This window comes from Sus scrofa, chromosome 1, assembly GCF_000003025.6.
Source record: "Sus scrofa isolate TJ Tabasco breed Duroc chromosome 1, Sscrofa11.1, whole genome shotgun sequence".
NCBI classification, from domain to species: domain Eukaryota; kingdom Metazoa; phylum Chordata; class Mammalia; order Artiodactyla; family Suidae; genus Sus; species Sus scrofa.
Window position 1 is genome coordinate 119204145 of NC_010443.5, and position 27705 is coordinate 119231849.

Consider the following 27705-nt stretch of genomic DNA (forward strand, 5'->3'; position numbering starts at 1 on the left):
CTGATGTTACAGGTGGTTATTTTTGTTTGTTTTTTTTGGCTCCCCTGCTGCATGTGGAGTTATCAGGCCAGGGATTAGATCTGAGCTGCAGTTGGGACTTACATCACAGCTGTGGCAATGACGGATCCTTAACCCACTGTGCCAGGCCAGGGATGGGTCCCAGGGTTTCAGAGACACTGTCGATCCTGTTTTGCCACAGTGTAAACTCTGGTTGGTATTTCTTTCCTTCCTTCCTTCCTTCCTTCCTTTCCTTTCTTTCTTCCTTTCTTCCTTCCTTTCTTCCTTTCTTTCTTTCTTTCTTTCTTCCTTTCTTCCTTCCTTCCTTTCTTTCTTTCTTTCTTCCTTCCTTTTCTTTTCTTTTCTTTTCTTTTCTTTTCTTTTCTTTTTCTTTCTTTCGTCTCTTTAGGGCTACACCCGCCCTCAGGCTAGGGGTCGGATCGGAGTTGTTGCTGCTGGCCTACGCCAGAGCCATAGCAATGCCAGATTCAAGCCGAATCTGCGACCTACACCACAGCTCACAGCAACACCGGATCCTTAACACACTGAGTGAGGCCAGGGATTGAACCTGCAACCTCATGGTTCCTAGTTGGATTCGTTTCCGTTGTGTTAAGACGGGAGCTTCTGGTATTGCTTTAAGCCTCTCTTAATCTATATATTCCCTCTCCTTCTCTTTCTTTTTTCCTTGAAATTTATTTGTTGGCGAAACTGGGTCATTTTTCCCGTGGAATTTCCTACAGTCTGATTTTTTATTATATTGCCATGGTGTAGTTTAATGTGTTTCTCTGTGAATTGGTAGTGAATCTAGAGGCTTTTTGTGTGAGTTTTTGAAAGCCGTGTGCTTCATATGTCCTGAGGCTATGCCTTAACTTCTGTTTAATATTTGCCAAGCACTTTGAGGTACTTGGATAAAAGGGGTTCTAACAGTAAATACCTTTGTTTTTATTAGCATGAGACTTGATCTTCTGACACTTGGAGTCTGACTCATTGCACTTTTGAGAATTGAGTTAAAAGTGCATAGCTTAGTGTTCACTACCTGTCTTTCAGGTACTAGCCCTGGCAGAGTTCCCTGAGCTAAAGCTGGCTTTAATTATTTAGGGTTGGTATAGTGCTATGGAAACCAGATATTATGATGTAGATGGAAATATAGTTTTTTTTTAAGTCTATCTTACTATTTTTTTAAAACTCTAAAACCTGAGAAATAGAAAACATTAGAACCCTACTAAAATCAGTAAACCCTATCATTAATGTATTAATTTGCTATGCAACATAATCCTTCAGAATCTCAGCAACTAAATTCTAATTAATGCTACTAAGTTCCTCCTATTTCAACTCTGTAGGAATAGTTTGACAGCAAGGATCCAATGTAATTATCATAGGTCATCTTTGGTGATGTGTCTTTGAAATACCATGTATTTGGGCATTTAACAAACATTTAGAGTATAGATGTGCACTTTAAATTAAAAAAAAAAAATTGTTTTGGAGTTCCCTTTGTGGCTCATTGGGTTAAGAACCCACCTAGTATCTGTGACGGTGTGGGTTTGATCCCTGGCCTCGCTCAGTGTGTTAAGGATCCAATGTTGTTGTGAGCTGTGGTGTAGGTCCCAGATGCAGCTTGGATCCTACATTGCTATGGTTGTGGTGTAGGCCAGCAGCGGCAGCTCCAATTTGACCTCTAGCCCGGAAACTTTCATATGTTGTGTGTGTGGCCATAAAAAGAAAAAAATTTTTTTTTTTTAAATTCAGTGTTTTTTTGAACATGTAACTAAAGAGGTTTATTCAAAAAGACCAAAGCCCATGTCATCATCAGATTCCTCATATTCTTCTTTGCTTCCAAGTTCTTCTCCTCAGTTGGGACAGCAGTGATATAGGGGGCAGGACCTCCTGCTGGTGCAGCATAAGCTGTGGGGGCAGGTCCACCAGCCCCTGCATTGTAGATGAGGCTCCTGAATTTGACATTAGCCAGAGCCTTTGCAAACAAGCCTGGCTAGAAAGGTTCAACATTTACATGGTCTGCTTTAATGAGGGCATAAATTTTACCCTCCATTACCTCATTGTCCTGCAGAATGAGGACAGAGTAGATGCAGGCAGACTGTGAGACAGAGAGGCCAGGATGCAGGAGAATGCTAGGCAGGACCTGCTGGGTGCGGTGCTAGTTGTCAGATGAAATGAGGTCCTCATCCCAGCATGGCCTTAGCATCCCCGGAAGGACCAAGCACATTAGTGGAGGCTGAGGAAAGGCTAAATTTCTTAAATTTTTAATAAAATACACGTAAAATTTCCCATCCTAACCATTTGTACGTATATAGTTCAATAGTGATAGGTACATTCATGTTGTGTAATTAATCTTTGGGATAATTTTCATCTTGCTAAACTAAAACTCTACACATTAAACAACAGCTCCCCATTTCTTCCTCCCACCAGCCCAGTGGCAACCACTTTTCTACTTTTTGTCTATGAGCTTGGCTACTCTAGGTATCTCATATGAGTAGAATCATACTGTATTTGTCTTTTTTGTGACCAGCTTATTTCACTTAGCAGAATGTCCTTATGTTTCATCCTTATTGTAGCATGTATCAGAATTTCTTTCCTTGTCAAAACTGAATAATATTTCAGTCATAGACATATACAGTTATCAGTAGTTTCACAGTTACCTGTGGTCAGTCACTGTCCGAAAATATTAAATGGAAAATTCCAGACTTTAGATTTGGCAGTGGTTTCTTGAATATGACAAGTTTTCATAAGTTTTAAATTGTGTGCCACTCTGAATAGCTTGATGAAATCTTGCACCATTCCACCACTTCCTGCCCAGGACATGAATCATTCTTTTGTCCAGCATTTTCTGTCTGTTAGCGACTTAGTAGCCCTCTTGGTTCAGATCAGCTGTTCTGGCATTGCAGTGCTTGTGTTCAAGTAACCCTTATTTTACTTAATAATGGCCCAAAGCACAAGAGTAGTGATGCTGGCAGTTCAGTTAGTCTTTCACTATGCCCAATTTTTTTTTTTTTTTTTTTTTTTTTTTTGGTCTTTTTGCCTTTTCTAGAGCCACTCCCGTGGCATATGGCGGTTCCCAGGCTAGGGGTCCAACAGAGCTGTAGCCACCAGCCTACACCAGAGCTACAGCAACAGGGGATCTGAGCCAAGTCTGAGACCTACACCACAGCTCACGGCAATGCCGGATCCTTAACCCACTGAGCAAGGCCAGGGATCAAACCTGCACCCTCATGGTTCCTAGTCAAATTCGTTAACCACTGAGCCACGACGGGAACTCCAACTGTGCCTAATTTATAAATAGCTTTATTATAGGTATGTACATATAGGAAAAAGCAGTATATATAAGATTTTGTTACTATTCACAGTTTTGGGCATCCACTAAGGGCCTTGCAATGAATTCCCTAGTGGATGCCTGAAACAATGGGAGCGAACTACTCTACTATGTTTTGTTTACTCATTCATCTGTTGGTGGTAATTTGGATTGCTTCTACCTTTTGGATATTGTGTAGAATGCCGCTGAGAACATGGGTATAAAAATATCTCTAAGCCTACTTTCAATTCTTTGGGATATATACCAAGAAGTGGAATTCTGTTTTATTTTTTCAAGAACTGCCATACTGTTTTCCACAGCAACTGAACCATTTTAATTTCCAACAATAGTGCACAAGGATTCCAATTTCTTCACATTCTCTTTAACAGTTGTTATTTTCTGGGTTTTTTTTTTTTTTTTTTTTTTGAGAGTTGGTGTCTTAATGAGCATGAGGTAATATCTCATTGTGATTTTTTATTTGCATTTCCCTAATGATTAATGACATTGAGGATCTTCCATATACTTGTTGGCCATGTGTATATCTTCTTTGGAGAAAAGTCCTTTGCTTTTACATTTTGATCTTTGATCTGTCTTGAGTCAATTTTTATATGTGGTGTAAGGTTAGAGTCTGACTTTATTCCCTGCAGTTACACTCATATACTTTGGTTTAATAGTGCATAAATAGGAGTTCTCATCGTGGCTCAGCAGTAATGTACCCTGCTAGTATCCATGAAGACGTAGGTTGGATCCCTGGCCTTTCTCAGTGTGTTAAGGATCCGGTGTTGCTGTGCACTGTGGTGTAGGTCACAGGTGCAGGTCAGATCTGGCATAGCTGTGGTATGGTGTAGGCCAGCAGCTGTGGCTCTGATTTGACCCCCTAGCCTGGGAACCTCCATATGCCTTGGATGCAGCCCTAAAAAGCAAAAACAAACAAACAAATAAAAACCAAACATGAACACACCATCTTAAAGGTCAGGGTAGGGCTCTCAAGTCAGTTGTGCTATTGACTGATTTATCTCATTTTTCCTCAAAAGAGTTCCCCCCCCCCCCCCGGTCTTTTTGCCATTTCTTGGGCTGCTGCTGAGGCACATGGAGATTCCCAGGCTAGGGGTCTAATCGGAGCTGTAGCCTCCGGCCTATGCCAGAGCCACAGCAACACGGGATCTGAGCCGAGTCTGTAACCTATACCACAACTCATGGCAACACTGGATCCTTAACCCGCTGAGCAAGGCCAGGGGTCAAACCCGCAACCTCATGGTTCCTAGTTGGATTTGTTAACCACTGAGCCACGACAGGAACGCCTCAAATGAGTTTTAATAAGACAAATTGGTAAATAATATTTACTAATTTTAAGTAGTAATTTATAACTCTTGGCTTAGGTTCTTACACTTTTTATAATGAAGAGTTTTTATTTATTTATTTTATTTTTAATTTTTTTATTTTTAGGGTCACACCTGTGGCATATGGAGGTTGCCAGGCTAGGAATTGAATTGGAGCTACAGCTGCCGGCCTATGCCACAGCCATGGCAATAGCCAGATCCGAGCCACGTCTGTGACTTACACCACAGCTCATGGCAATGCCAAATCCCTAACCCACTGAGCGAGGCCAGGGATTGAACCCCAAACCTCATGGTTTCTGGATTCGTTTCTGCTGCATCATGATGGAACTCCTATGAAGAGTTTTTAGATGCAAAGCAAAGAGAATAGTAAAACAAACCCACAAGCACACAGCTTCATCAGATGTCAGCATTTTGCATATATTGCTTCTTCTCTTCCCTCTTCCAAGATTTTTTTCTTTCTGGAGTATTTTAGGGCAAATCCCAATCATTTTATCATTTTGCTCATATTTATGTAAACATGTAGATGTTTAATGTAAACATATAGATTTCTGATCAAATATGTATTTTATCAGAATGTGCTTTTCTATGTACTTTATAGTAGAATACTTATATAATCAATTAGTATTGTTCTAAATCCTGGGACTAGGACCAGCAGCATAATTTTGATATTTGAAATTGCTTCATAGTTTTGTAATTTTGCATATTGCTTTATGGTATTTCTTTGATTATACCTATAACTAATATGCTTCCTAAGCCTCAGGAACCCAAACCTCAGTTGTAACATAGCTCTTTTGGAAAAATATGAACTGCTCTCCACGTTAGAATGTGATTTCTAGGAAATCATTATTTATGATTATCAGCTACATATATTTGTTTTATTTAAAATTTTTTATTTTAAAAATTTTTATTGAAGTATAGTGGATTTACAATATCATGTTGGTTTCAGGCATGTTGCACAGTGATTCAATTATAGGTGTGTTTGTGTATATATACATATATTCTTTTCAGTATCTTTTCCCTTATAGATTATTACAAAATATTAAGTATAGTTCCCTGTGCTATACAGTAGGTTCTTATTGGTAGCTGTATATATTTATAAACTGCTATAATGAGAAGTCACAGAAAAGATTACAAAATTATGCTTTTTTTTCTAAATTTTCTCCCTTGATGTTCTGAGTCCTAGTGGATATTATGTAATAAGACCATTATTCTTTCAACTCTTTACTCTCCCCACCCCCCGTCCCCCCGCTTTTCGGCCTCATCCATGGCATATGGAAATTCCTGGGCCAGGGATCAAATCTGAGCCACATCTGTGACCTACACCGCAACTGTGACAATGCTGGCTCCTAACCCACTGTGCCGGGCCAGGGATTGAACTGGTAGAGTCACAGAGACAAGCTGGAGCATTAACCCAGAGTGCCACAGCGGGAATTCCTCAACTCCTTACTTTTTTTTTTTTTTTTTTTTTTTGTCTCTTTTTTGTTGTTGTTGTTATTGTTGTTGTTGTTGTTGTTGCTATTTCTTGGGCCGCTCCCGCGACATATGGAGGTTCCCAGGCTAGGGGTTGAATCGGAGCTGTAGCCACCGGCCTACGCCAGAGCCTCAGCAACTTGGGATCCGAGCCGCGTCTGCAACCTACACCACAGCTCACGGCAACGCCGGATCGTTAACCCACTGAGCAAGGGCAGGGACCGAACCCGCAACCTCATGGTTCCTAGTCGGATTCGTTAACCACTGCGCCACGACGGGAACTCCCTCAACTCCTTACTTTTTAACTGGAGAATTTAATAAAATTCAATAAAGTGGGAAAATTTTTGCTCTAGAAGAAGTACTACCTGGAAGTTAATAATTCAGAAACACATGACCATTGAACTGAAAGATAATCCAAGGACTCTTCCAAGATTAGGAAGTTTTCTTAGTCTTTGTATTGCCTGATTATCCATTGCTACTGGAACCCAAAGATGGGATCAGATAGGTCATCTCAGCAGGCTGTTTGAAGTAGGGCTACTTGGTAACTAATAGCTATTTGGTAATTAATTGGAGGGCGGAGTCAGGGGAATCAGTGGTGTTAAGAGCTCTTGCAGTACTAGTTAATTCCTTTAATCAGAGAGGAATAAAGACTGTATATAGGATCCTGAAACCCAAGAATGATGGTCAAGAATAATGCAAAATTGGAGTTCCTTTCGTGGCTCATCAGTAACAAATTCAACTAGTGTCCATGAGGACGTGCGTTCCATCCCTGGCCTCGCTCAGTGGGTTAAGGATCCGGTGTTGCTGTGGGCTATGGTGTAGGTCGCAGACTCGGCTCAGATCCCGTGTTACTGTGGCTGTGGTATAGGCCAAAGCTACAGCTCCAATTTGATCTCCAGCCTAGGAGCTTCCATATGCTGCAGGTGCAGCCCTAGAAAAGAAAAAAGAAAAAGAAGAATGCAAAATTGAAACAAGGGAAAGCCATGGTGTAAAACCCATTTTAGCATGCTTTTTTATACATGCTTCAGATAAGTAGTTTTTTGTCACATAACATATTTCTCTCTCTGAGAGCCCCAACATTTTAAATACTGAGGTAAAAATTCCTGGAGTTCCTGTGGTAGCTCAGTGGTTAACGAATCTGACTAGGAACCATGAGGTTGCGGGTTCGATCCCTGCCCTTGCTCAGTGGGTTAAGGATCTGGCGTTGCCGTGAGCTGTGGTGTAGGTTGCAGACATGGCTTGGATCCTGCGTTGCTGTGGCTCTGGCAGAGGTGGGTGGCTACAGCTCCGATTAGACCCCTGGCCTGGGCACCTCCATATGCCACGAGAGTGGCCCAAGAAATGGCAAAAAGACAAAAAAAAAAAAAAAAATTCCTATCAGAGTCTTCTGAAAAGATATTTAAGAAGTATTCATGCATAATACAAATACTAGTTCATTACTTTCTTAAGAAACTGCGCATTCCCATGCTGATATTTCAAACTCTGAAACTCTACTCTACCCACGTGCCTAAAGGGGTGTATATTTGTGGGGAATCTTCCACAGAGACTTGATTGTGAGCATCTGACGACTCCATGGGGCCTGATGGTGGTCAGGTGTGCCCAGTTGGCCTTTAGAATTAGCCCCCACCCCACTCCTCTTAGCCTTTCAGTGAATGACAGGGAGAAAGTGTAATTCTGTTTCATGTCTTTTTTTTCTCGTGTTTTAGAAGAATTTTACCTAAGTTACTATTTCAAAAAATATATGTATGCAAGACTTTTTCAACTGGGAAATCCTCTCACAATTTATTAATGGGTCCAGTCTCTTTAAAAATGTGAAGAAACTAACATTACAGATATACAAGGATGACCTTTCTGAAATGGTGACATTTGAGGTAAGGTTTGAAAAGAAAGCTCCTGATAGTGTAATATAGAGAAAATGAAAGTTGGGGCTAGACATTTTTGGCTCAAATCTGGCTCCACCGATAAACTAACCCTGTCAATTTGATCAAGCTACCTTACCTCACCCAACCTCCGTTTTTTCATCTGTAAAACAGGGATGATAATGCCCAATGATGGGACTGTGTGGGTTAGAATGGACCATGGTTCTTTGACCTCCTTTTGACATTTGATCAGGAGGAGAGGACTGGACATGGCCAGCAGAGAACAGACTATGCCATTGCACACACCACCACACTTCCTTTTAACCCAGAGCCTTGTTCATAAGAGGGACTCAATGGATATATATTTAATAGAAATTTCATTTGAAAATGAATAGGAGGGAATTCCCATTGTGGCTCAGTGGGTTAAGGACCCAACATTGTTTCTGTGAGGATGCAGGTTCGATCCCTGTCCTCACTCTGGGTTAAGGATCCAGTGTTGCTGTGGCTGTGGTGTAGGCCACAGCTGCAACTGATTCAACCCCTGGCTGGTGGTGAACTTCCATACGCAGTAGGTATGGCTGTAAAAAGAAAAAAGAAAAGAAAAATTAATAGGAAAAATGCAGAAGAGGAATGTGATTTAAATAATTCATAAAAATGAAAAACAATTTACCATGGACATCCTGACTGCAAGTTTACTTATTTATTTATTTTTGTCTTTTTGCCTTTTCTAGGGCCACTCCTGTGGCATATGGAGGTTCCCAGGCTAGGTGTCCAATCGGAGCCATAGCCGACGGCCTGCGCCACAGCCACAGCAACTCAGGATCCGAGCCTTGTCTGTGACCTACACCACAGCTCACAGCAACGTTGGATCCTTAACCCACTGAGCAAGGCCAGGGATCGAACCCGAAACCTCATGGTTCCTAGTTGGATTCATTAATCACTGCGCCACAATGGGAACTCCAGGGGCAATAATCTTCATGCTTGTCTTCTCAGTTTTTTTTTTTTTTTTTTTGTCTTTTTGCCTTTTCTTGGGCCGCACCCATGGCATACGGAGGGTCCCAGGCTAGGGGTCTAATCAGAGCTGTAGCTGCCGGCCTACGCCACAGCCACAGCAACGCAGGATCCTTAATCCACTGAGAAAGGGCAGGGATCGAATCCACAACCTCATGGTTCCTAGTTGGATTCGTTAACCACTGTGCCACAATGGGAACTCCAGGGGCAATAATCTTTATGTTTGTCTTCTCTTAAAAACTTTTTCTACCAAACATGTTTTTTTGTTATTGTTGTTTTAAAATGGTCTACCCACTTCACTTCTTGGCTATAGTGTGTTAAAATTGCATTTGTATAGTAGAAATGTGTCTAATTAGTATCCATGGAAGAGGTTACTTGATTAAACATTATGCCAATTTATGTTTTTCTTTTAATTTCATTTCAGTAGCATTGGCCAGTATAACCTAGGCTAAGAATTTCTAAAAAGAGACTTTGTTATTTGAGAATCTCATGATCTAATCAGAGGTTTCATGAAGAGATCAACTGACTTCTTTTAAACAGGCTGTTTAACTCATGTGACAGAAAAACTTGACCTCTCCAGGGGTCCTCTTAATTTCAGTAGTATTTGTGAGTGTGTTATGCTTTGTTCCATTTCAATACCCAAAACATTTGACATTGAAATAATTTATCAGCTCAGCTGACAGTCTTTTTTTCACATGACAGACTCGTATATTTTATTCTCTTTTAAAGATTAGTGTCCTGCCATCTACAGAACATTAGTGGAGAAGCAGTGATTAGAGTATTAGGAACTTCCATGTCAGTTGAAGACTGATTAGAAATGAAGATTTCTAATCATTTTTAATGACTTAGGTACTTAGGTGTGAAAAGTTCTGTAATTATTCACCTCAGTCTTTCCCTTTATTATGGTCATTCAAAAGAGCAGTTTATTCAACTTAAAAGAAATAACATTAAAATCAGAAAATATTAGGGGTAAAGAAATACCTGCTTTTTTTTTTTTTTCCTGGTCTTTATTTTTGCCATTTCTTGGGCCGCTCCCGCGGCATATGGAGGTTCCCAGGCTAGGGGTCGAATCGGAGCTGTAGCTGCCGGCCTACACCAGAACCACATCAACGTGGGATCCAAGCCGCGTCTGCAACCTACACCACAGCTCACGGCAACACCAGATCCTTAACCCACTGAGCAAGGGCAGGGATCGAACCCGAAACCTAATGGTTCCTAGTCATATTCGCTAACCATTGAACCATGATGGGAACTCCATACCTGCAATTTTTTAATTGTCTGCAAAAGTGTTTTATTAACTTTAAGAGCATAAAAATGCACTGCGTATTCTCTGGCATATCCTATAGTGATCACTTTGGAATATTTACATCTGCAAAGCCTATGAAAACTCAAAAAGTGTTCAGGGTTAAAGTTCATCTCCTGTCCTGTCTTTCTAGTAATGAAAAGAATTAGAAGGGTACAGTATTCCCCCCCCCCCAAATATCTGTCTCCTCCCTCCCCAGGTATTGGAACAGGTTTACATTATTTTTTTTTAAGGGGTACCTGTGTATGTGTTTTATTGTAGCTACCCAAATAGCCAGGACCTCTTGTGTTCCAGTTCTTTGCATCTAATTCAACTATAGTTTGAGAAAAATATAATGTGCAAAAGCAAGGCACACATAAAATGTTCAACTTTTTTTAAAAAATTTTTTTTCTTCTTGCTTTTTAGGGCCTCACCTGTGGCATATGGAAGTTCCCAGGCTAGAGGTTGAATCGGAGCTACAGCTGCCAGCCTACACAACAGGCACAGCAACTCAGGTTCCACACCACATCTGTGACCTGCACCACAGCTCATAGCAAAGCTGGATCCTTAACCCACTGAGCAAGGCCTGGGATAGGACCCACATCCTCATGGATACTACTCAGTCTCATTACCGCTGAGCCACAACGGGAACTTCCTAAAATGTTCAATTTTATATCCCATTGTCATAGAGTATTTTTCGTCCTGCTTGTATGATTATTTGTTCATTTAATGAATCTAATCAATTTATTTTTCCTTAAAATGGAACTTCAAAGTCTAGCTGCCTCCCCCTGGCCCACTTGCTTGAGTGTATGGAGCTGGAAATTCCTGTGTATACTAACAAATCTTTGAGCAGAGATAAAGAAAGTGGTCCCTCTAGTTGTGACTGATTTCCTAGTGAGACTTCCAGAGGTCGTGACTGGGGAAGGGCTGCTTCCAGTTGTTTTAAGAAGGGATCAGTACCTCCAGGAGCAAGGCTTTTGGTCACAACTACTCATTTCTATTGTGTGACATGAGCCAAATAGACCAGAATGTTTTTCCAAATTACTGTATTATAATGATAAAAGTTGAAGTGTGGATGGTAGTGTGGATGTTGCCATAAACTAAGGAAAGTTCATCTAGTTTAGGAGTGGACCTTCAAATCCTTGCTGTTTTGTCTTTTAAGGTCATTTGCTCAATTAAAATGCCTTCAGAACCTAGGATACTGGAGAATGGGGGAAGATGATTTTCTAAATCATGGGATTGTAGTGGGTAGGGAAGGAATGTTAGCACTGGGAATGGATTTTTCAGGAATGTCTAGATGTGTCTTGACTGCTAAAAGCCTCACACACATACTTTTTTATTGTGAAGTTTCTACTACTACCCAGATGTTACTTTTTCCATTCCCTAGCCTTGGGCTTCTACCAAGGCCTTGTCATCATCTGTGTGTCTGTCGTTATGAATTCCCAGTGCTTTCCATACCCACAGTTCCTTCTAAGGGTAACTGTCTTCACCTTCTAGCACTCCTGCTGAAGAAACACATGACCCAGCCTCTCTGGCCAAGCTGACGACTGGGGAGGACCTGACCCAAGGATAGCTGACTCATAGGCCAACCAGGGTCTTATAATGTGGTCTGGTCTTAAAAATTCAGTCTAAATAGAGGCGGTAGTATTTAACCAAGCCCCTCAGATGTTCTGTTTTTTTTTTTTTTTTTTTTTTTTTTTTTTTTTTTTTTGTCCCTTCTTTCAGGGCACTGGACTGCTCAAACTTTATTGGCAACAGTGGTTGATTAAATAGACAGTTTTTCACTACAGATTACATTACAGTGTTAAAAGTACATTGGTTAACTATTAAATGGTATAGCAGCTATGCATCTGTTTTTTTTTTTTTTTTAATTTCTGCTGTAACTTTTTGTTTTGGTTTGTTTTTTTGTTTCCATTTTTTTTTTTTATTACTCAAATGAATTTATCACATCTGTACTTGTCTTCTTTTTTTTTTTTTTTTTTTTGCTATTTCTTGGGCCGCCCCTGCGGCATATGGAGGTTCCCAGGCTAGGGGTCGAATCGGAGCTGTAGCCACCGGCCTACGCCAGAGCCACAGCAACGCGGGATCCGAGCTGCGTCTGCAACCTACACCACAGCTCACGGCAACGCCGGATCGTTAACCCACTGAGCAAGGGCAGGGACCGAACCCGCAACCTCATGGTTCCTAGTCGGATTCGTTAACCACTGCGCCACGACGGGAACTCCCATCTGTACTTGTATAATGATCATAACAATCTGATTTCACAGGATTTCCATCCCACAGCCCAGGCACATCCCCCCACCCCCCAAACTCTCTCCTCTGGATGCCATAAGTTTTTCAATGTCTGTGATTCAGCATCTGTTCTGCAAAGAAGTTCAGTCTGTCCTTTTTTCAGATTCCACATGTCCATGAAAGCATTTGATGTTGGTGTCTCATTGTATGCTGACTTCACTTAGCATGATAGTTTCTAGGTCCATCCATGTTGCAAAAAATGCTGGTATTTCGTTCTTTTTAATGGCTGAGTAATATCCCATTGTGTATATGTACCACATCTTCTGGATCCACTCCTCTGTCGATGGGCATTGTGGTTGTTTCCATGTCTTGGCTATTGGAAATAGTGCTACAATGAACATCGGAGTACATGTGTCTTTGCGAGTCATGGTTTTCTCTGGAGAGATGCCCAGGAGTGGGATTGCTGGATCAAATGGTAGTTCTATGTTTAGTTTTCTGAGGAATCTCCCTACTGCTTTCCACAGTGGTTGCACCAATTTACAATCCCACCAACAGTGTACTAGGGTTCCTTTTTTTCCACACCCTCTCTAGCACTTATTGTTTGTAGTCTTTTTGGTGATGACCATTCTGGCTGGTGTAAGGTGGTACCTCAGAGTGGTTTTGATTTGCATCTCTGTAATAATGAGTGACATTGAATATCTTTTCATGTGTTTCTTGGCCATCTGTATGTCTTCTTTGGAGAATCATCTATTTAGATCTTCTGCCCATTTTTTGATAGGCTTGTTTTTTTTTGGGTATAGAGCTGCAGAAGTTGTTTATAAATTTTGGAGATTAATCCCATGTCCGTCGATTCACTTGCAAAGATTTTCTCCCATTTTGTGGGTCAGATGTTCTGTTTTGAGAATTGCAACTGAGGAGGATAAAAAAGATAAACTAGAGAAGAGCAATGTAGGCACATGGGCAATAATGACACCAGTAACAGTGGTACATTGGAAAGGCCACAAATCCCTACCACTGGCTTCTTGAATCTGCCTTAGAATCGACACTATGTGTCAGTTTTGGCCTCTCTGAGACTCAGCCCTTCTCTAGTTCCTTATCCTTTTGTTTCCCCTGTGTTCTTAATACTGTGTGCCCTTCCTGTACTTCACTTGAAGAGCTTAAGTGAGTCAGCTTTTTATAGTCATCGGAGCCCAGTCTTTGGCCCTTACATACCTGGAGGAGTAAAATCAGGTAGGTGGTCTAGATCTAGGCGTGTCAGGGGTCAGAGTCACAATTCAGGGCCAGGGTTAGGAATCTGGGTTTCAGGTTCCTGGCCTTGAGCTGCTTCAACTTCTATTCTAATGGACTATGCCATATTTAAAAAAAAAAAAAAAAATTTTATAGGAGATCTTGTTATGGCTCAGTGGGTTAAGAACCCGATATAGTGTTCATGAGGATGCAAGTTCGATCCCTGGTCTTGCTCAGCGGGTTAAGAATCTGGTGTTCCCATAAGCTGTGGCTTAGGTCGCAGATGTGGCTTGCATCTGGCATTGCTGTGGCTGTGGGGTAGGCTAGCAGCTGCAGCTCTGATTTGACTCCCAGCCCAGGCAGTTCCACAGGCCACAGTTTCAGCCATAAAAAGAAACAAAACAAAACAAAACAATACAAAAAAAAAAAAAAAGAAAACAATAGATTTTATATTTTAGATTCACAAAAAAATTAAACAGAAAGTGCAGTTTCTACATACCCCTGCCCCCAAAGATGCACAGCTCCTTTTTTAATTAAGAAAAAAAATACACTGTGAACAGAAAATCAATATTAGAGATATCAAAAGACTAAATGTCACCTTGTTGAGTTGCTTATTAATTTGTTTTTTTTTTTTTTTGCTTTTTAGGGCCATACCTGTGGCATATGGAAGTTCCCAGGCTGGGGGTCTAATCTGAGGTGCTGCTGCTGGCCTACACCACAGCTCATGGCAGCACCGTATCCTTAACCCACAGAGTGAGGCCAGGGATTGAACCCATACCCTCATGGATACTAGTCGGGTTCTTTTTTGCTGAGGTACAATGGGAACTCCCTGTTGAGTTGTTTTTGTTTTGTGTTGAAAGAGTTTTATGACCAGTAGTTACAGTGTCTGCTTCCCTTGTTAACCTCATTGCTTCTGTTTTATTTATACTTACAGAAAATATATTCTGGCCCAGAGTGCCCATGTGTTTCAGTGTGGAATTATTACAGTATAGGTTGTGTTAACTTCCCTTTCTCCCAGTTCTGGGTATTCTCTTGCCTCTTCAGCAGCAGCAAAGGACTCAAGCCCACTCAAAAACCAACCATCAGGAATATGAGTTCTGCTCCTTCCCAATTCAGAGTTTCCTCCATGTGACGCCGTGAGGAGAAACAGGGCAGCATTACAGGCACTTGATTTATTTGTGTGGGCTGTATCTAGGTCACTGGGAGAAAAGAGACACAGGTGCTGTATCCAGGAAGTGTTCAAGCTCACAGACCCTGAGCATCTCCCTCTTATTACAGTTCTCCATGTGATCTCAGCCTGTATCTTCTGTACAGATGCCACCCCAGCTCTTTCCTCTCTTGTGGTCACAAGAATATCAGAACTGCCCAGCCACTTCCCCTTTATTATGCCTGCATCTCCAAGTATCATGCTGAGTGAGCCATGTTCTTACTGACTGCCTCATGTTATTGTAATTCTACCGATGCATTATATTCTCTATCTAGTAACAAAATGAATATGTAAAATTTGCCCAACATGCATTACCATGTAATCATACCTTTCCCTTGATAGAGATCTAGCCAATTCTTCTTTCATCAACAGGTATTTGTTGAATACCTACTATGTGCCAAGCCTAAGCTCTGAGTGTATCTCTGGTTTCCTCTCATTTCTTGTCACAGTGATTCTAAACTGCTCATTATTCCTCATACGTATTTCATTCTATTTCACATCTTCATGTCTTTACTCATGTTGTCTCTGTCCGGAACACGCTTCCCCCCCTTTCCCTGGCTAACTCCTTTTCATCCTTTTAGTTCCTGTTTAGGTGCCCCCTTCTTCAGGAGGCCACTGTGTGTTACATTATTTTGCCCAAAATGGGTGTGGTTTGCCTCCACTGGGCTCACATGTCACCTTGTGCATACCCCCATCACCAGCCTTACCACATCAGAGTGACTATATCTGTTGTCAGAGTGTTCATCTCATCAGTAGACCCTTGAGAGGAAGGCCAGTGTCTTACTCATTTTTGTATCTGTGTGGTTCTCAGAACAGTGCAAGGAATAGAATGTACACATAATAAACATTTGTGGAACCAAACAGAATCAATCATGATATAATGTCAAACAAAACATCTTGTAGAATCTCTAGGCAATCCATGATTGTATTTAGCATTATTTTTTATTGCTAGAGATTATTTACCGAAATCCCCAGCAGGGACAACCATCCATTGCAGCAATATGCCAGTCATGAACTATAGGAACACCACCTGATTTTTACTCTATAAGAGCTGACCTGAATTTTGGCTCTATGGATAAGTGTTCTTTATCTAAAGCTGACCTCAACCTCCAAAGCCCGTCCATGGACATGATTATGAAGACTCTTAATGCAAAGAGTATGTACAGTGTGCATGCAACCAGATGCCATGCTTCCATTACCCCTGGTGGATGGGTATAAGGCAACCTAAGCATAAGACCAGCTACCAGCACAGATGCTAAATGCCAGGACCTAGATCCATGCCTGGTATAGAGTTGGTACTGAGTGTGTACTTGTTGAATGAATGAATACTTTTGGCTAAATAGATTTAGTTCTAGGTGAAGGAAGCTATGCTTTGTCACTTTGTAGATTTTGATTGTGCTAGAGGTGCAGCTAAGGAGAGATGATGCTGAGGAAAGGTTTTATTGTGGAATTTCTTATACCACAGTCTCCAATAACTCTGTTTACTAGGGGAAAAGAGTGTAGGAAACCAAATTGTGCAATAATGAAAGAATTTTAGTTGAGTCTTGATTTTGCTTTCTTCTTGCCATCTGTACTGCTGAATAATTTCCTACAGATCTATTGGCTCTGACCCAGAGAAGCCGTTGAGGGGAGGGGAGCAAAGAGAGGCAGAGAGATCCAGAAAGAGCCTTAGGACTTGGGGTTTAGGGCATCCTGGGTTTGATGCTGGGTCTGGTTTGAACCAGCTTTTCAGTCTATATGAATTGCCCTTGGAACTTTAGATATACTTGTGAGTGAGATATATGAACCAAATCATCTTTAATTTCTTTTCTGCTTCTGAAATTTCACACTCTCTATGAGGTTCGAAATAAAGGTTTTCCTAAATTCTGCAGATGTTTCCTGGGTGGGTTAAGGTAAATATAAATAGATCAAATTGTAGATGATGTAAGTGGAGGTTCTTTGAGTTTTAGCTAAAGAGTCTGCAGTTGTTTCACAATATAGTTTCCATGGTGATTAGTATTTAGTTCTTATTTCTTCCTCCTCACATGGAAAATAAAATAGGCAAGCTGTAGACAATTAAATGAACCAGTTTCTCTTCCTGTCACAATTACTATTAATTCTTAGAACCAAACACTGTGACTGATAAAAGACAGACCTCGTTTATATAAAATGCAAATTTGAAGGTCAGTAATCCTTTTTTTAAGACTTTTTTTTTAGAGCAGGTGAGGGTCCATAGCAAATTGAGTGGGGGAAGTTCCTAGATGAAGGCTTTCTGAGTCAAGGATATGCATATTTTAAAAACTTTTAGTTATACCATAAAATTAATACTTATCAAGAAATGTAAAATATAGAGCATTCCCTTTGTAGCTCAGCATGTTATGAACCTAATATGCATGAGGATGCGGGTTCAATCCCTGACCTTGCTCAGTGGGTTAAGGATACGGCGTTGCCATAAGCTGTGGTGTAGGTTGCAGACCCCTAGCCTGGGAACTTCCATATGCTATGGGTATGGCCCTAAAAGCAAAAATAAAAATAAAAATAAAATAATAATAAAATATAGAAATCCATGAAATACAAAGTCAAAAGTCTGCCCTCTTCCCCATTTGGTATATATCCCTGAAATATACACTTTACATTATAAGAGAAATTACCGAATTGCTGTCTTAAAAGTTGTGCCTGTTTATTCTATCACTAGTATGTAAAAATGCCTGATTGTCCATTTTCTTCTCAACACAAATTATTATCAACCCTTAAAATATTTTCAAATCCAGTACTGTAAATTGTGCTTTAAATTTGCATTTCTTTAACTCTTAGTTCTTATGTTTAATGTTTTTTTAGTTGTGCTTCTGTGAGTTGCCTGTTATGTTCTTTTGCCTATTTTGCTACAGGGTTGCTTGTCTTTTCTTATTAATTTATAAAAACTCTTTATACATTATGGGAATTAGTCTGCTACAAAATTTCTTGTGGCCAATTTGTATTTTTGCTTTGTTTATGAAGTATTTTGCCACCCAGCAGTTTAAATTTTTCTTAAACATCTTTTTAACCAGACCTTTTTTCCAAATATAAAGCCTAGGGCAATGTTTTTGCTGATTTCCTAGCTAAAATTCATCTAAAAGGACTTTTTTTTTTTTGAAGAGAAGTGGGTGGGATAAGGAAACAGCCTGGAGTCCTGGTGTAGGTTCTTCCCCTCAGAAGCAGGCCAGCAGGGTTCTTTTCCTTAGGTAGCTTAACCAGCCTGCGAGGTGTCCTGCTCACTTGCTATAGCAGAGCTAGTTCATTAACCTGTCCTCCCCTTGCCCCCACCTTTGAACTTATCTTAAGGCTCTTGTTTCCAGGGTAGAATCTCCCCTCTACCTCCTATGTCATTCATGAGGTAACACAAACTGAACTGCCCTCCCAGCCCCTGCCCTTAGCAAAGATGACTCCCAGTCCCTCCAATGCAAGGCCCGTTTGCCTAATATGAATGACATTTTCAAAAAATTGTGTATTAGATAAATCCTGGCTATATTCAAAATCTGAGTGCAGTAGTGCATACACAACTTGGGGGAAAACTACTTGGCAGAAACAGAAGTTGTATAAAGTATGCTTTTGACTATGATAAGAGCTGCCAGTTAGAACTAGGCTATTAGAAACATCTGGTCACTCAATACCCTGTTTAAAAGCCTTTGATGAATCTCTATCTTTTGCAGTATTACAGGCCAAACTGCTTAACATGGGATGATGAGGTCTTTTACTTCTGGTTCTAACCTGTTTTTTCAGCCGTATAAATAATATGCTAACCTCTTTCATCCACACATATTTATTGAGTACTTACAGGTGTGCTTCTAAGTTCTAGAATTATGGTGGTTCCTCCTGTTACAAACTAGTTGGGCTTTCAAACTAGTTGGGGAGACAGATAATCCCAAATAAGCAAAACAATTTCTAGGGTGGCCAGGGAGAACCTTTCTGAAAAGGAGACATATGAACTGAGACCTGAAGAGTAAAAAGGTACAGCTGTAAGAAGAGTTGGGGGTTGAGTGGGCAATTCTCAAAGCAGAGGACAGAGTAGCAGCCTTGAAGTCAGAAAGAGTTTGGCGTGTTCTCTGAACAAGAGAAGGCTGGCACAGCCAGAGCCCAGAGGAAGGAAGAAGATCCAAATGAGGTGATGTTAAACCCAAGAGCAGGGGCCAAATTGCACCATGCATTGTAGAATATGGTAATGAAATTCAGATTAAGCACAATTAGGTGCTTAAATCTGGGGTTAGGGTGGAATAGTAGTGGTGACAATATAATGCAATGATCTTTAAACTTTATCTGTCAGTCACCTTCTGAGTAGGTATTATTAGTAGCCAGTTTTATGGATGAGGTCCTTGAGGAAGGAAGTGGGTAATTTGCTCAAGTCTTCTTTACAGTTGGAAGGTATTGAGCCACTCAGTCTGCCTCCAAAGCCCATTTGTTAAGCTTGACTTAACCTTGACTCTCCTTTCTCTACTGTTAAATTGCTTTATAAGTGAGAAAATTGAAATTCAGAGAAATTAAAAATAAGCAAGAATAATGCACTATTCCCCCCTAAATTGGACTCTTCAATCTGAAAGGATAAAGAATGAACTTTTCATCTGGTAGAAGTTCACAGAGCTATGAAGCACAAGAAGAGGCAACGTGGACTTATTCACTTGTATGCAAAAGAACTCAGTAGCCTCAAATAAGTAATTATTTGAAGCCTCAAATAAGTAATTATTGGTCAAATGAAAGGAAATCCTCTATTCAGTGGGTAGTAAGTAGAAGCTGATGATCCCAGATACAGATTGAAAGTAATAAATTTAGGAGTTCCCGTCATGGCTCAGTGGTTAACGAATCCGACTAGGAACCACGAGGTTTCAGGTTCGATCCCTGGCCTTGCTCAGTGGGTTAAGGATCTGGCGTTGCTGTGAGCTGTGGTGTAGGTTGAAGACGTGGCTCAGATCCCGCGTTGCTGTGACTGTGGCATAGGCCGGCAGCTACAGCTCCGATTGGACCCCTAGCCTGGGCACCTCCGTATGCCGCGGGAGCGGCCCTAGAAATGGCAAAAAGACAAAAAAAAAAAGGTAATAAATTTAGAGTCCTTTTATGAAAGTTGTAGAGTGACTTAGCAAAGCAGAACCTTTTTTGTATGAAGCATACTAAGATAACTGATGAAATCATCTGTAATAGCTTAAATGAGAAAATTAGGAAAAAAACGAATAAGGGAAAACTAACTCTATGTAAAATAATAAAAAATGAAAGCAATTTTAGGTGGGGTAATTTCGCAGTATTTAAAAATTTCAGTTTTTGTGTTTTAAGAAGAAATACATAAATTTATAGAATTTTTAAAAAGTGGGAAGCCACTATAAAGGGATAGAAAGAATGTTCTCTTTAGTCACACAGAATAAAATTCTTATTTCCAGGGAAATTCATTTTGATTGGCTGGAGGGGTGTGGTCCCAGCAGTGCCAAGACTCCAGCTTGACATCTGAGGAAAAAGCTAAGGCCCCACTTCTTTCAGAACCTCTGGTTGCTTGTGTTGCATTTGTCTTTCAGATTATTTTCTCATTGACATTCCCATCGTGGCTCAGTGGAAACGAATCTGACTAGCATCCATGAGGACTCAGGTTTGATCCCTGGCCTTGCTCAGTGGGTTAAGGATCTGGCATTGCCATGAGCTGTGGTGTAGGCCAGCAGCTATAGCTCCAATTCGACCTCTGGCCTGGGAACCTCCATATGCTGTGGGTGCGGTCCTAAAAAGACAAACAAACAAACAAAAAAAAAAAACAAAAAAAAGAATATTTTCTCATCGTATGCAATTGGAGTAACTATTGCTCAAGAACAAATTCCTTTCTTTCATGAACTAGGAGATTTTTACAGGCTAAAGTAAAATAGAGTGACAGTGAATTTGAGCTCTCTCTTATCCCCATTATCTTGTCAATTCCTGTCAGTCCTGTTGAGAACCCCCAGCTCCTCAATTCAGATGCTCTTTGTCAGTTCACTAATATCACTTAGCACTTAAGGACTTTTGGTTTCTCTGGAAGTTTGGGAATTGTTGAGTCAGAGTTTCATAACCTCAATATCTATTTCTGCTTCTTGGCTCTCTAGTAATTGTCTCACCACGATCAAGGTACAAGCGTGGCCAGCAGCTGGCCTGCATCCAACACCACTTCTGTGGTTCTCCTCTCTTCCAGATATCTCCTGGGGCACCTACCTCTTTGGTATTCATCATACACCTGGTTGAACCTTCAATATATCAAATGAACATTGTAACCGTATATTATTAGCCTAACCGGTTGTATATGCAATTAAAAATATTAATGCTACAAAGAAGAATTTGTGAGTTTTGTTCAGTTTTTAATGTAAATTCTGGTAATCAGAGGTCTACTCAGGCTATGGGCAGAAGGATAGGTAGGACTTAAGATATAAATATATTTTACTACTTTAGAGACTTTCTGTTATCTTTAAAGTAACCTCCTGTTGAGAAATGCTGTTTCATTTGGGCAAGCTAGCTAAGTGTAAGTGACTAGGTCACTCTTTCCACTCATGCTTGTACGGTAGCAAATGAAATTATCTTTGATTCTCTTCTATGACTTCTGACATGGCTGGCTTTCTCTTTTAGTATGGTGTTTCTTCACATTTCAAATCCGTGGAGGCTCCCAACTCATATGTTCATTCATTCACTCATTCAGCTGACATATCCTAAGCACCTACTTTGCTTAGGATAGGTATGGGGATGATGCTCATGGATAAATGATGATGCCCATGGATAAAATACTGGGATGGGTATGGGGATGATGCCCATGGATAAATCTAGATCCTGAGGTCACAATCTAGTTAAAGAGACAGACCTGTGAGAAGATAACTACAGTGGACGGTGGCAAGTATATAGAGACAAAACCCAGATGTTATGAAAGGTCCAAGTAGGAGCCCCTACCTTACTTGATGGCCAAGGAAGGCTTTCTGGAGGTTATAACACTTAAACTAGGTTTTTTAAAATGACTTGTTTTATTTTTTAAAATTCAAGAAAGGCTGTACATTTCTTTTAGATAGAAGTTGAACAAGGAGAAGAAAAGGGGAAAAATGCAGAGTCATAAAATAGAGTCAGAGGTGTGGGTAAGAACAATGTATAGTATTAATCTGTATTTATTCATTTCTAACATGTACATTGGTTTTTCACATTAGGAATGAATCTTATTGACAGTGTCTTAGATGTGATGAAATAGGATATTTGTTTATTCAGTAAGTAGTTATCAGACAGCTAATATAGATCAGACAGTATGTTTAGCCCTGGACATCAGTTTTGAGCAAAATAGACCCTGTCCTTGTTGGCATGGTCTTTAGTAAAGAAAAAGCATAGGATTCTGTGAGAAAGTATAACAGAAGGGCTTAATTTAGATGGATATGTCAGGGAGGTTCTTTTCAATAACAGATACTCAAGCTGAGATGTGAAAGATTAAGTAAGAATCAATCACACAACCAGTGAAGGTAAGGGTTCCAGGCCAAGGAAAGCATGAGAATAGGTCTTGAGTCTTTAGGTAGCATGGATTAAGTGGCTGAAGGAACTCCAGTGCAGATGGTCCTTGGTTGGGTGGAGACACGGGCATAAGCAGTGGGGTAGTGGGGACTGTCCTGAGATAAGGCTGATTCTCCAAAACCTTCTGGAGGTGCCAATTAAGGCACGGCTCTAGGGGGTTATGTGAGTGTTTTATTTCAAGTTGTTAAGGATTTTAAGAATTATATGAATGCTTTAATCCCAAGTTTTTTAAGAGTGAATTTTTTTTTTTTTTCGCTTTTTTAGGGCTGCTCCTACAACATATGAAAGTTTCCAGGCTAGGCGTTGAATTGGAGCTCTAGCTGCCAGCCTGCACCACAGCCACAGCAATGCCAGATTCTTAATCCACTGAGCAAGGCCAGGGATCAAACCCATGTCCTCATGGACACTGATTGGGTTTGTTATCATTGAGCCACGACAGGAACTCCCAAGGATGATTTTATGTAAATCAAAAATCATAAGGTTTTTCCATTGCAAAAAAATCAATCAGGCTGCTGATTAGAGAATGGGGAAGGGAAAGCTTGATAGAGAGCTTTTTTCAGCATCAGGGTGAAAGCTTGAGAGAGCTTTTTTCAGCATCGGGATGAAAGATGATGGTACCAGGACTTGGGTAGTGGTCATGGAGGTGGAGAAAGTTGGACTGAAGCTAGCTGTTTTTGAGGTAGGACCTAGTGATAGATTTGATATAGGGATGCAGGAGAGTGTGGTGTTAAGTATCCGTTTTCTCCCAAGAGCAGTTAATTGAGTAGAGATGCCTGTCTGTTCCTGAGATGGATATAATGCAGAAAGAAAAGATTTAAAGGGAGGTTGAAGAAGAGTTCTGTTTGTTAAATTTAAGAGGCCTAAGGGACACCTAAATAGAGATCTTAGGAAGTTACGTGAGTCTGTGGGCCTGGAGTTGAATAGAAAGGTCTGGACTAGAGGTAGAAATTTGGGAAAAATTGGTGTTTAAACTCATGAGGGTGGGTAGGATACAGTGTAAGTATAATAATAGTGATATCTAATCATAATAATCATATTAATGGGTATAGCTTGTCCTGATTTAATCCTCATGGTAATGCTACATTGTAGGCATTATTATTATGCTCATTGTAGATGAGGCACAGAGAAGCCACAGTGCTAGGAAACAATAAAACCTAGTCTGGTCCTGAAACCTGAACTCTTTATACTACATTAGAAGACAGAGACTCAGCTCAGAGATCAGGGCAATTCCAGTATTTAGAGGTTGGATAGAGAAGGCAGACCTGGCATAAGAAAATGAAAAGGAGTGACTTGAGAGGTAGGAAGGAACCATGAGAATGACCATCTCAGAAGCCAGGCACAGCATTCCAGGTAGGTTGTGAAGGCCAGTGGCCACATGCTGCTGAGAGGTGGGCATCTAAAGGATACATAGGCATGAAATGGATAATGAGGATGGGGAAAAGTTTTGCCAGGCTTGGTGGGTAACGTGAGTAAAAGAGACAGGTGTAGTAGAACCAGGTGTCATTTGTTGTTAGAATTCTGGCACAAGCAGAAACGATGAGAGATGAGATGAGAAGTTGGCAGGGACCAGGTCATGAAGGACCTGCAGTGTGCCCTAAGTTAGGGTGATCTCAGCCAGAAGTGTCTGTCCCCAAAGCTGGGGGCAAAGCAAAGGGAGCCACATGTTATAAACTGGGGGATGAGGGGGGAGTACTTAAGTTCGTTGTCTCATATAATGCCTTTGTTGTCAGATTCCTTCCAGATTTACCATGTTGAGTGGTGATCATTTTGCAATGTGTAGAAATACTGAATCACTTTGTTGGCACCAGGAACTACTGCAGTGTTGTAGGTCAACTATACTTCAAAAACAAAGTCATAAAAAGATCAGATTTGTGGTTACCAGAGGCAGGGGGTGAGGAGGGAGAGGACTGGATGAAGGTAGTCAAAAGGTACAAACTTCTAGTTATAAGGTAAATTAGTACTAGAGATATAATGTACAATGTGTTTCTGTTTAACACCATTGTATGTTATTTATGAAATTGTTAAAAGAGTAAATCCTAAGAATTCCCATCACAAGGAAAAAATATTAAAAAAAAATTTTCTTTTATTTTGCACCTATATGAGATGATGGATGTTCCCAAAACTTACTGTAGTAATCGTTTTTATGATGCACGTAAGTCAAATCATTATGCTTTACACCTTGAACTTGTATAGCACTGTATGTCAGTTATATTGCAATAAAACTGGAAGAAGAAAACTTACCACATTGAGACACTTTATTTCAGATTTTTAAAAATTATCCGTGACTTCTTTTATCAGAGTGATAGATACCCTGCATAGGAGGAAGACTTCTATATACAGAGGTCCATGTTTAACATGGCTATTTTTTGTACTTCTCTCTAAATTGGGAGCAAGTGTTGAAAATGGTAGGAAAGTGTGAGTTGTTTTGCTTAATTGGGCAATTTTGGTCAAAATCAGGAGAAAGTGATTCATTGGGATTGATTGGGATTGTTTGTCTTATTCTTTGTTGTATATCCCAAGCTTTTTTTTTTTTTTTTTTTTTTTTTCTTTTTAAGGCTGCACCCAAGACATATGGAGGTTCCCAGGCTAGGAGTCCAGTCAGAGCTATTGCTGCTGGCCTGTGCCACAGCCACAGCAACGCTTAACCCACTGAGCGAGGCCAGGCATCCAACCAGCAACCTCATGGTTCCTAGTCAGATGCGTTTCCTCTGTGCCACGATGGGAACTCCTCAAACATTTTTGAAGTCAGAGATTGTCTGGATTTGAATCCTGCCTTTTTTATTTATTAGCTTAGTGACTTTGGGGCCAGTTATTAAACCTTTTCAGGCTGTGAGTTGAATGAGGGTCTTCTTTTATAATAACAATTATAAAGCATATTGGAAGAAATGAGTAAAGGAAAGAAAAGTTAGGAGTTTTCTTCATCCTAATTGAACAGTGGTTCTGTCTTACCTTTGATTATTTTGCCTGTTTAGAATTTTGTAATTTATCCTCAAATACACTAGCTAATTGTAAATAGACATAGTAATTTTTTCTTAGTGTGCATTTTAAGACTATGCTTATAAAGTGAGACCTAGTTCCCAAACTAATCTTTACAGGAATATTAAAGAACTGCAGTGTTGAAAAAGATTCATTCAAAGCTCTAAGATATCACATAAAATTCTAGAGGAATAAGATTATTTAATTTTTGCTACTTGATAGTGACAAAATATAGTCACTAACTTTCTAGGTTCTTGTTTTTTTCATGAAATTCAAATAATTTCATTGCCTTCCTGAAGCCAACTTCACAGTACATGCAGGGAAATTTCAAGAGTTACAAAAAAATTAAAAATCTTAAATCAACCCTATCATTTCGTTCACTTATAGAAGAAGTAAATGAACCTGAAATGAATCATTTATTAAAACTGTAGTCCTTGCCTTGGTAGATTATTTTTTTTTTTTGCTGCTGTTCCCTAAACTCGTTGCCTTTATGGTCAGCGCCAATTTGAAATTCTCAGGATGGATGCCAGACCGATTACTGTGTCTTTGACAGACTGTCTTAGATGAGACATCTTTACTTTTCACCCTATGAAAACAGACTAGTTTAATAACAGTTTCCATTACAACACAAAGAGTAACAGTTTTGGAGTGGGGGAGGGGAATTTCTTCTTGCTGCAATCTGCTGTTTTAACTAGGGATAAGCCAGGTGGAGTGGAAGGAATGTTCAGCTTTTAGAGTAGATGTAGATTTGGATCGCAGCTCTACCATTTTTAAGGCCTAAGCCTTGATACAGGCATACCTCTGATATTGGGGGTTCAGTTCCAGACCCCCCTCAATAAAATGGATATCACAATAAAGTAAGTCACTGGTTTTCCAGTGCATATAACAGTTTATACTGTAGTCTACTAAGTGTGTGATAGCATCATGTCCAAAAAAATAATGTACATACTTTAATTTTAAAATACTTTATTGCTAAAAAATGCTAACCATCATCTGAGCCTTCAGGAAATCATAATCTTTTTTCTGGTGGAGGGTCCTGCCTTCATGTTGATAGTTGCTGCCTGATCAGCGTAATGGTTATTGAAGGCTGAGGTTGCTGTGTCAATTTCTTAAAATAAGACAACAGTGAAATTTGCTGCGTCCATTGATTCTTCCTTTCACGAATGATTTCTTTGTAGTATGCAGTGCTGTTTGATAGTATTTTACCCACAGTAGAACTTCTTTCAAAATTGGAGTCGGTCCTCTCAAACCCTGCTGCCTTATCAGCTACATTTAGGGTGGTATTCTAAATCCTTTGTTGTCAGTTCAACCACCTTCACCAGGAGTAGATCCCATCTCAAAACAACCAACCAACCAACCAAACAAACCCACTTTCTTTGCTCCTCTATAAGAAGCAACTCCTCACCTATTAAAGTTTTGTCATGAGATTGCCGAATTCAGTCACATTTTCAGACTCCACTTCTAAAGCTGGTTCTCTTGCTGTTTTCTACCACATCTGCAGTTAACTTCCTGTCATCCCTGAGGGTACTAATCAACTTCTAAATGTTGATATTTGATCTCTTCCCATGAATCACACATATTCTTTTTTTTTTTGGTTGTTGTTTCTATTTCTTGGGCCGCTCCCGCGGCATATGGAGGTTCCCAGGCAAGGGGTTGAATCGGAGCTGTAGCCACTGGCCTACACCAGAGCCACAGCAACGCGGGATCCGAGCCGCGTCTGCAACCTACACCACAGCTCACGGCAACGCCGGATCGTTAACCCACTGAGCAAGGGCAGGGACCAAACCCGCAACCTCATGGTTCCTAGTCAGATTCGTTAACCACTGCGCCACGACGGGAACTCCACACATATTCTTAATGGCATCCACAATATTGAATTCTTTCCAGAATGGTTTAATTTCTTTGCCCAGTTCCATCAGAAGAATCACTGCCTATGGCAACTATAGTCTGATGAAAAGTATTTCTTAATAAGACATGAACTTTTCTGTATAGCAGAAATTAATGCAACATTGTAAATCAACTATATTTCAATTAGAAAAATAAAATGTAAAGAAAAAAAAGAATAAGACTTGAAAGTCAAAATGACTCCTTATCTGTCAGCTGCAGAATGGATGTTGCCTTAATAGGCATGAAAACAGTAATCTCGTACATCTCCATTTAGAGCGCTGGGGTGACCAGGTGCAGTGTTGATGAGCAGTAATATCTTGAAAGCTTTTTTCCTAAGCGGCTGATCTCAACAGTGGTCTTAAAATAATTGGTAAGTTACACTAACAGCAGATGTGCTGTCATCCAAGCTTTGTTATTCC

The 27705-nt window shown here is 40.2% G+C and overlaps 1 protein-coding gene and 1 pseudogene across 8 annotated transcripts in view; one reads left to right on the plus strand and one right to left on the minus strand.

Moving 5' to 3' along the window:
* The window catches only part of MYO5A (myosin VA), a 232841-nt gene that overhangs the window by 38394 nt on the left and 166742 nt on the right, over nt 1-27705 (plus strand). The gene's annotated exons all lie outside the window — the stretch shown is intronic.
* Nucleotides 1629-7685, minus strand: LOC106508991 (annotated as a pseudogene).